The sequence below is a fragment of the Staurois parvus genome, unplaced genomic scaffold (assembly GCF_062004578.1).
Source record: "Staurois parvus isolate SC_StPar_1 unplaced genomic scaffold, SC_StPar_1.0 ptg001228l, whole genome shotgun sequence".
NCBI lineage: Eukaryota > Metazoa > Chordata > Amphibia > Anura > Ranidae > Staurois > Staurois parvus.
The window spans coordinates 15,001-25,300 of record NW_028319024.1 but is presented as its reverse complement, the minus strand read 5'-3'; positions in this window follow the sequence as shown (position 1 = coordinate 25,300).

Below are 10,300 nucleotides of genomic sequence, written 5' to 3'. Positions count from 1 at the left end.
ACTTTTATCCCCATCCAGACTTCCATCTTGCCTGGGCACCCCCTAAGCTCCTCACCGGGTCCTAGCCCCATTGGCATGGAACTGTATAGTGGCTAGGGCCAGTAGGAATACTCACTAACTAGGAGTCGCTTTGAAGGCCCATTGTCCTTCATTTAGGACAATGTTCTTCTGTGCGGTGGGCCAGGGTGGTTACTGAGAGGGAGCTTGCTTAGGAACCCCAGAATTTCAGAGTTACATCTCACCAGGGTTTGGTGACCACGCCTATGGAACTGTTATCGGTTACTCTACGAATGGCACCCAGGCACCTTTAACCTGTGGTCACTCCGGCCCCGTCCACGGAATGTGTAACTTTTGGGACTATATCATCTGGGGGTCCGGGGCTATCGAATGGCGTCTCAGGATTGCCGCTGCTCCCTCAGGAACACGCCAAAATAACTATCATTGGAACATTCCACTGTGTAATGTGTTCCTATGTGGGTGTCGGACTGTCTGGGGTGGGCATTGTCTGTGATCATAGGAGTAGCTACTATTTGATGGCTCTCTGTATAAATTTGATGTGTTTCTCTATAAAGCAGTTTCTCGTCTAGTTCTTTGGGGTAGCCTACAGCTATGGTCACTTACCTGGTGCTCCAAAGCTTGGGCAGCAGCTTCTTGGCGGAGATATCCAGTTGGGGTGTCGGGAGTCCGTCACACAGGAGCAGCTTCTTGGGAGATATCCAGTCGGGGTGTCAGGAGTCCGTCACACAGGAGCAGCTTCTTGGAAGATACCAAGTCGGGGTGTCGGGAGTCCTTCACACAAAAGCAGCTTCTTGTGGAGATACCCAGTCGGGGTGTCGGGACTCCTTCACACAGGAGCAGCTTCTTGGGAGATATCCAGTCGGGGTGTCGGGAGTCCTTCACACAGGAGCTGCTTCTTGGTGGAGATACCCAGTCGGGGTGTCGGGAGTCCGTCACACAGGAGCAGCTTCTTGGAGAATACCCAGTCGGGGTGTCGGGGGTCCTTCACACAGGAGCAGCTTCTTGGGAGATACCCAGTCGGGGTGTCGGGAGTCTGTCACACAGGAGCAGCTTCTTGGGAGATATCCAGTCGGGGGTGTCGGGAGTCCGTCACACAGGAGCAGCTTCTTGGGAGATATCCAGTCGGGGTGTCGGGAGTCGTCACACAGGAGCAGCTTCTTGTGAGGTACCCAGTCGGGGTGTCGGGAGTCCGTCACACAGGGAGCAGCTTCTTAGTGGAGATACCCAGTCGGGGTGTCGGGAGTCGTCACACAGGAGCAGCTTCTTGGTGGAGATACCCAGTCGGGGTGTCGGGAGTCCGTCACACAGGAGCAGCTTCTTGGTGGAGATACCCAGTCGGGTGTCGGGAGTCCGTCACACAGGAGCAGCTTCTTGGGAGGTATCCAGTCGGGGTGTCGGGAGTCCTTCACACAGGAGCAGCTTCACGATGGAGATAGCCAGGCGGGTCAGGAGTCCATCACACAGTAGGAATGTCCAACAAAATCTCTTCTTTTTTGGATGGCGCGGGGAAAGCTTAGAACATATGTCAGGCTATTGTATGAGGCCGAGAACTCAATGGGGAGATTTTCCCTCACTTCCTCTCCCAGTTGGAATGTTGGAGCTCAGGCAGGATGTGTGCAGTGCGATTGATCCGTTTCTGCAGTGCGATTCACAGTGCGTTTTTCATTCTTGCACATGTGTTGGGGGGGGTTAAAAAATTCTTGTTGCTAGGCAGATTAAAATGCATCAAAAACGCACTACATGCTTTTTTCAGCATCTCCATTGGAGTCTATAGAACCAAAAACGCAATGATTTGCCTTTAAAAAAAAGTCCCCGACCCTGTTCCAAGGAACACGGCGGGTGTGAAAACGCGAAGATGTGAACGTGTCCCATAGGAAATCATGCTACATTGGACTGCTGTACGTTTGCAGAAAACGCATGGGTGTGAACCGAGACTAAAGGATGAGATCTGGACAATGTTCAGTCAAATCATTCAAACTAAAACCTCCCTGGAGTTCCCTTCAGACAATCGATGGATCAGAAAAACGTCATCCTGCAGAGTAATAATCGCCAGACGCACAAAGTAGAGATTTATCATGAGACAACCCTCCGCACTGAGGAGTCAGGCAGGACCAGGGGCAGACTGACCATTTGGAAACTCGGGAACTGACCGAGGGCCCGGGGTCAATAGGGGGCCCCATGAGATGCCCCTGGTACCTTTTTCATAGGCTTTTTGAGTTTGGGCAAGGACACGGGCCCCATGATCCCCTATTGCCTGGGGGCCCCATGAGTTGTCAGTCCGCCCCTGGGCTGGACGCACCGCTAACATTCGCAGAGCGCACAGCAAGACGCACACACCGCACATCCATCTATAGATAGAGACACCTGATAGGCTCGGGAGTGACTCAGCACATAGTGACGGATCAGGATGACAAGCAAGTCAGCAGAGACACCCGAAGTCTAACCTGCCAGAGTCCTTCCAGCATGCTGTGCTCAATAAACTATATATATATATAATAAATGGTATGTGATAAATACAAAAATTATACTTTTATATATACTGTATATATTATCCAGATATAACTTATTATACAGAGTGACATCACCGCCCTCCAGATATATTTATACAGGAGTGACATCACCGCCCTCCAGATATATTATAGAGGAGTGACATCACCGCCCTCCGGATATAAGATATATTTTACAGAGTGACATCACCGCCCTCCAGATATAAGATATATTATACATGAGTGACATCACCGCCCTCCAGATATAAGATATATTTATACAGGAGTGACATCACCGCCCTCCAGATATAAGATATATTATACAGAGTGACATCACCGCCCTCCAGATATTAAGATATATTATACAGAGTGACATCACCGCCCTCCAGATATAAGATATATTATACAGAGTGACATCACCGCCCTCCAGATATAAGATATATTATACAGAGTGACATCACCGCCCTCCAGATATAAGATATATTATACAGAGTGACATCACCGCCCTCCAGATATGATATATTATACAGGAGTGACATCACCGCCCTCCAGATATAAGATATTATTTATACAGGAGTGACATCACCGCCCTCCAGATATAAGATATATTATACAGAGTGACATCACCGCTCTCCGGATATAAGAATATTATACAGGAGTGACATCACCGCCCTCCAGATATAAGATATATTATACAGAGTGACATCACCGCCCTCCAGATATAAGATATATTATACAGAGTGACATCACCGCCCTCCAGATATAAGATATATTATACAGGAGTGACATCACCGCCCTCCAGATATAAGATATATTATACAGGAGTGACATCACCACCCTCCAGATATATTATACAGAGGTGACATCACCGCCCTCCAGATATAAGATATATTTATACAGAGTGACATCACCGCTCTCCGGATATAAGATATATTATACAGAGTGACATCACCGCCCTCCAGATATAAGATATATTATACAGGAGTGACATCACCGCTCTCCGGATATAAGATATATTATACAGAGTGACATCACCGCCCTCCAGATATAAGATATATTATACAGGAGTGACATCACCGCCCTCCAGATATATTATATTCTGATCTTCCAGGTCACATATAAATCCCTCAGACTTGTAACAATGTAACAACGTTCTCGCACACTTTTCCACTCAACAGAAACATTGCAGAGAATTTGATGAACTACTCACAGCAAAGACGGAGCAATAAATCCCGGGAGGCCGACTGACCTCCACTTGAATCAGCCCCAAATTTGATTTTCCTCCCCCATCATTGGCTCGTGTCCTCTGGGGTCCTCCAGGCTGACTGTTCTCTGCTAGAGGGAAGAAGGGGAATTTTAATTCTGGTGGGGAGGGGGGGGGGGGGTCTGTTGTTTGGTGGTTGCTCTGGACAACCATTCCCATGGCGGTTAATCATCATGCAGCCGCCCCCCCTCTTTGGCACAACATGAAGCATGAATTGAATAGTAACTCGTCCAGAGCTGATTGTTAATGAATGGAGCCTCTTCACAGCAGGAGAAGCCGAGAGCTCTCATGTGAAGGACTCCAACTGATGGAAGTCTAATCACAGAAGGGAAGATGGGGGGGGGGGGGGACTGAGTGCAGAGTCTGCAGATCACCAATAAAGGGTTAATACTGCCAACATTCCAATCAGGTAACAGAGCAACCCCAAAATTTTGGGAGGAGTAATTCACAGCCTGGCCAGATCCCCCTCTGACCTCCATTGGTTCCTATGAGAAATAATAATGTGATATCGCTCAGGATAAGCATTAAAGAACAGCTTCACCGACACCGATTTATTCACCGATAAACAAGGTTTTCTTTTTTGGGTGTACAGTAGTGGGCTCATTCAGACATACCCCCCTTTTCCCCATCCCCCTCTAATAAAAGTAATTTGATGGCTCAAGGCAAAGCGAATGGTCTGCAGGCTCCTTGGGTGATTTGGTGGCGCCAGGCACAACAAAGGGTCTGCAGGTTTCTTGGGTGATTTGGTGGCTCCAGGCACAACGAATGGTCTGCAGGCTTCTTGGGTGATTTGGTGGCGCCAGGCACAACGAATGGTCTGCAGGCTTCTTGGGTGATTTGGTGGCGCCAGGCACAACGAATGGTCTGCAGGCTTCTTGGGTGATTTGGTGACTCCAGGCACAACGAAGGGTCTGCAGGTTTCTTGGGTGATTTGGTGGCGCCAGGCACAACAAAGGGTCTGCAGGTTTCTTGGGTGATTTGGTGGCTCCAGGCACAACGAATGGTCTGCAGGCTTCTTGGGTGATTTGGTGGCGCCAGGCACAACGAATGGTCTGCAGGCTTCTTGGGTGATTTGGTGACTCCAGGCACAACGAATGGTCTGCAGGCTTCTTGGGTGATTTGGTGACTCCAGGCACAACGAATGGTCTGCAGGCTTCTTGGGTGATTTGGTGACTCCAGGCACAACGAATGGTCTGCAGGCTTCTTGGGTGATTTGGTGACTCCAGGCACAACGAATGGTCTGCAGGCTTCTTGGGTGATTTGGTGACTCCAGGCACAACGAATGGTCTGCAGGCTTCTTGGGTGATTTGGTGACTCCAGGCACAACGAATGGTCTGCAGGCTTCTTGGGTGATTTGGTGACTCCAGGCACAACGAATGGTCTGCAGGCTTCTTTGGTGATTTGGTGGTGCCAGGCACAACGAATGGTCTTCAGGCTTCTTAGGTGATTTGGTAACTCCAGGCACAATGAATGGTCTTCAGGCTTCTTAGGTGATTTGGTAACTCCAGGCAGAACAAATGTTCTGCAGGCTTCTTGGGTGCTTTGGTGGCGCCAGACAAAGTGAATGGTCTGCAGACCTCTTGGGTGATTTTGGTGACTCCAGACACAACGAGTGGTCTGCAGACTTCTTGGGTCATTTGAGGCACCAAAGAAAATGGTCTGCAGGCTTCTTGGGTAATTTGGTAAATCCAGGTACAACAAATGGTCTGCAGGCTTCTTGGGTACTTTGGTAACTCCAGGCACAGCAAATAGTCTGCAGGCTCCTTGGGTGAGTTGGTGACTCCAGGCACCACGAACAGTCAGCAGGCTTGTTGAGTGATTTGATGACTCCAGGCACAACAAATGGACTGCAGGCCTCTTGGGTGGTTTGGTGACTGAAGGCACAGAAAACGATCTGTAGGATTCTTGGGTGACTTGCGGGCTCCAGGCACAGCAAATGGTCTGCAGATTCTTGGGTGATTTGGTGACTCTAGGCACAACGAATGATCTATAGGCTCCTTGGGTGGTTTTGGCGATTCCACATACAGCAAATGGTCTGCAGGCTTCTCAGGTGGTTTGATGGCTCAAGGCACAACAAATGATCTGCAGACTCCTTGGGTGATTTGGTGACTCCAGGCACAACAAAGGGTCTGCAGGTTTCTTGGGTGATTTGGTGACTCCAGGCACAACTTATGGTCTGCAGGCTTCTTGGGTGATTTGGTGACTCCAGGCACAACAAATGGTCTGCAGGCTTCTTGGGTGATTTGGTGACTCCAGGCACAACGAATGGTCTGCAGGCTTCTTGGGTGATTTGGTGACTCCAGGCACAACGAATGGTCTGCAGGCTTCTTGGGTGATTTGGTGACTCCAGGCACAACGAATAGTCTGCAGGCTTCTTAGGTGATTTGGTAACGCCAGGCACAACAAATGGTCTGCAGGCTTCTTGGGTGATTTGGTGGCGTCGGACAAAGTGAATGGTCTGCAGACCTCTTGGGTGATTTTGGCGACTCCAGACACAACGGGTGGTCTGCAGACTTCTTGGGTGATTTGGTAAATCCAGGCACAACAAATGGTCTTTAGGCTTCTTGGGTACTTTGGTAACTCCAGGCACAGCAAATAGTCTGCAGGCCCCTGGATGAGTTGGTGACTCCAGGCACAGCAAATAGTCTGCAGGCTCCTTGGGTGAGTTGGTGACTCCAGGCACAACGAATGGTCTGCAGGCCTCTTGGGTGGTTTGGTGACTGCAGGCACAGAAAACGATCTGTAGGATTCTTGGGTGACTTGCAGGCTCCAGGCACAGCAAATGGTCTGCAGATTCTTGGGTGATATGGTGACTCTAGGCACAACAAATGGTCTATAGGCTTCTTGGGTGGTTTGGTGGCTCGAGGCACAACCAATGCTCTGCAGACTCCTTGGGTGATTTTTATGATTCCAGAAACAGCAAATGGTCTGCAGGCTGCTTGGGTGATTTTGGCGATTCCATATACAGCAAATGGTCTGCATGCCTCTTGGGTGGTTTGGTGGATCCAGGCATAACGAATGGTCTGCAGGATTCTTGGATTGACTTGAGGGCTCCAGGCACAGTGAATGGTCTGCTGGCTTCTTAGGTGACTTCAATAGTGAAGAACAATGTCAGAAACCACTGCATCTCTGTTCCAGTGGGCGTAACAAAGACCAAAACCTCATTCACAATCGAGCATTTCCCAAAGCCCTTCAATGCTCAACATCCAGACATTATATACAGTTGTGCCCATTCACACTGGATCATCGTGTCCCTCGAAGCTTGCTGCTGAAAAAAAATATGAATTTCATAGGAGCTTAGTTGCACAGTCTTGGGCTCATAGACTGCAATGCACACAATTTCATGCTTCTCCGCCTGCTAACTAGCTTTCCACTGGCTATAACAGAAACAGTCATGCCTCTCAAACCTTAAAGGGGCAAAAAATACATGTCCAAATGTGCAAAAAACTCAACACTCAAGTGTGAATGGGGGCTACAGACTGAAGCATGCCTTTGCTATACCATGCGTTACTGCAAGGCATGTTATGGGCATTCGTACATTGCAGGGCTATGTTGAATGGCACCCCAATGCACTAAGGCAAGGCAACTTTGACACTACCGCATTGGGGTGCACAACATTGGAAAAATGCTGTATGTCCTTTTCTTGGTCTGTTCCTGTGCATTGGCAGCCCATTTAAAATAAGCTGCTATAACGAACTGTGTGTGAACGCATTGCACAGGAATGGGGGGAGGGGGGGGGGCAGTGTGAATCCAGCCTAAAGGTTTCTAGACACCCGACTATCTCATCTACTATATGGCCAAGAGTATGTGAACCCCCTCCAAATGATGACTTTCCGGAGTCTCCGGTGAAGGGTCCTGTTGATACTATATATTACAAAGACATTGTAGACAATAATGCTCTTCCAATCTTGTGGTAACAGGTTGGTGAAGACCCTTTTCTCTTCCACCATGACTGTGTGTACAAAGCCAGCTCCATAAAGACATGGTTTGACCAGTTTGGTGTGGAGGACCTGGAGTGTCCTGCATAGAGCCCTGACCTCAACCCTACTGAACACCTTTAAGGTCTGTTGGAGCGCCCATAGTGAGCCAGATCTTCTCATCCAATATCAGTCCTGTCCTCGGAGGTTCATGAATAAAGAACACTTTCAATAACATAAATAAGAACTTCCCACTCCAATCAGATACATTATATGGCCCAAAGGATGTTGACAGTCTTCCAAATGATGGAGTTCAAGTGACTCTACTGAAGAGTCCTGTTAATACAGCATCATACAAAGACATTGTAGACAATTGTGCTCTTCCAACCTTGTGGTAACAGTTTGGGGAAGGCCCTTTTCTGCTCCACCATGACTGTCCCCTGTGCAGAATAATGCACCAAGTCCCAGAGCTCAAATCATCTCCAACTGGTTTCCGGAGCATAACAATGAGATCATGGTTCTCCAATGGCCTCCACAGTCACCTGTCCTCCATCCAATAGAGCATGTTTGGGATGTGGGGGAATGGAAGATTCGCATCATGTATGTGCAGCCAACAAATCTGCAGCAACTGCCTGCTGCCATCATGTCAATATGGAGCAAAATCTCTGAGGAATGTTTCAAACACCTTGAGTCTATGCCCCAAAGAATGAAGGCAGTTCTGAAAGCAAAAGGGGGTCAAACCCAGTACTAGCAAGGTGTGCCTATTAAAGTGGCTGGCGAGTATGTAAAGCCTACTCCTGGTCATAAGACCCGAGCACTACATCATGGGAAGAGGTTTCATGCTCCACCATACGCAGGAGCACAGGGTATTCTGCAGGGGCCACAGGAGTGGTGGGGGAACACTGTGGCACTATGGGTCATGTTCTCCTGATGGGCAAGGTGGCAATCTCCTTAAACCTCTGAACACCATGCAAAGGGAGAGAGCCTGCACATACCCACCAGTTTGATGGACGTGCTTTTACTAGAGGATGGTCTGAATCAGTATTGTGTGTTATATGGCCACTATAATGCCTCACGACTTAAAACCAAAAAAAAAAAAAAAAAGGATAGGAAATTCGGTGCATAAAACCCAAGAACAAAAAATTTTTTTTTTTTTTTACCTACCGTAAAATCCATTTCTTGGGTGTTCACAGAGAGACACCCTACATTGACGGCCTTGCATATCTAGGAAGCAGCAGTCTGATGGCAAAAATTCTAAATAGGACTGAGATCGAGTAGTGCAAGGGTCAGCATCCCACCAATTGCAGCAAGGTGGCCGCTAGATCGTGCCCTCTGCTTGCCGAGTCGCCATCTACAGAACCTCAGACACAATGGAGCCTCATACAAAGCCATGGCACTAATTTTTTACTTGATGCGGGTCCACCAGGCGGATGCATCTGTTGATACGGCTTCTCTAGATTCGGCTGTAGGTAGATCACCCGCACTTCGCCTCTCTGGATCCTGCTTATCTGGACCAGAGCCACGGCGGCAGCAGCTGCAGGAGGCAAAGAGCCCCATGGTGTCCTGACAGCGCACTTCACTCCCATATTATCTTCAGGCTATTAGGTTCAGCTCAGTGTTCTACAAGTGAAACCCACACACACCATACTGAGCAAGTGTCATCAAGGGCATAACACCATTTATAACTGAGCAAGCAACTGGAGACTCAAGACAGTAAGGGCTTGTTTACAATTGTGGTTTTCAAGGCTGTAAAACCATATTTTTTACCACACCCCATCTAGCTGCAGTGGCCAAGGCTGTACACGTATCGTGGCTGCAGCAGGGATTATACACCGTCATGCTTGGCGGGTGTAGCACCAGCCAAGTGTGGTCTATTTAAGTGAATGGGGTCACCCTGAAGCCTTGTACAGTACAGTGTTCAGCAGGTTTTAAGCAGACATTTATTGCCTCCTCAGTACCTGTTTAACCCCTTGGACAACACAATTGCGGGGTACTTGTGCAGTGGCCCCATTCACTTGAGAGGGGTCGCAATCAGCGGAAAGTAGCTCCACCATAAGTAACAGGTGTAATAATTCCCACCACAGAATGTGTTCACCCTCAGCTGCTGGCTCTGCAGGCTAAAGGGGGTTGGAGGGACCATAAAAAGTACAACACAACCACAGGGTATTGTCTGTCCAAGGACTGAACGGAAGCAAGACCTCAGAATGTTGAGTTGTAGAGGTTTGGAATGGAACTGGGCAAACAGGACTGCCTGGATGGAGGCTACCATCAGCCCCAGAACACTGATGCAGAATCAGCAAGTCTGGTAATTCCTGAACTGTAGACCAAGTTATGAGGAAGGAAAATTCCGGTTTGAGTTGTGTCCAAGATAAGGCCAAGATGCTCCAAGCGATGAGTCAGGTCCAGCACTCGGCTCTGAAGGTTCAGGATCATGACTAACATTTACAAGAACCTAACTGTTCAAGCCACATTGTCAGCCAGAGCTGGTCTCCACTGTTCCCTCAACAAGTCATCCAGATATCCCACAATTGTGATGCCCAGGGAGCATAGCAAGATGAGCTGAGGGGCCAGCACTTTGATGAGATTCAGAGGACAGGCCAAATGACGGGGCCACA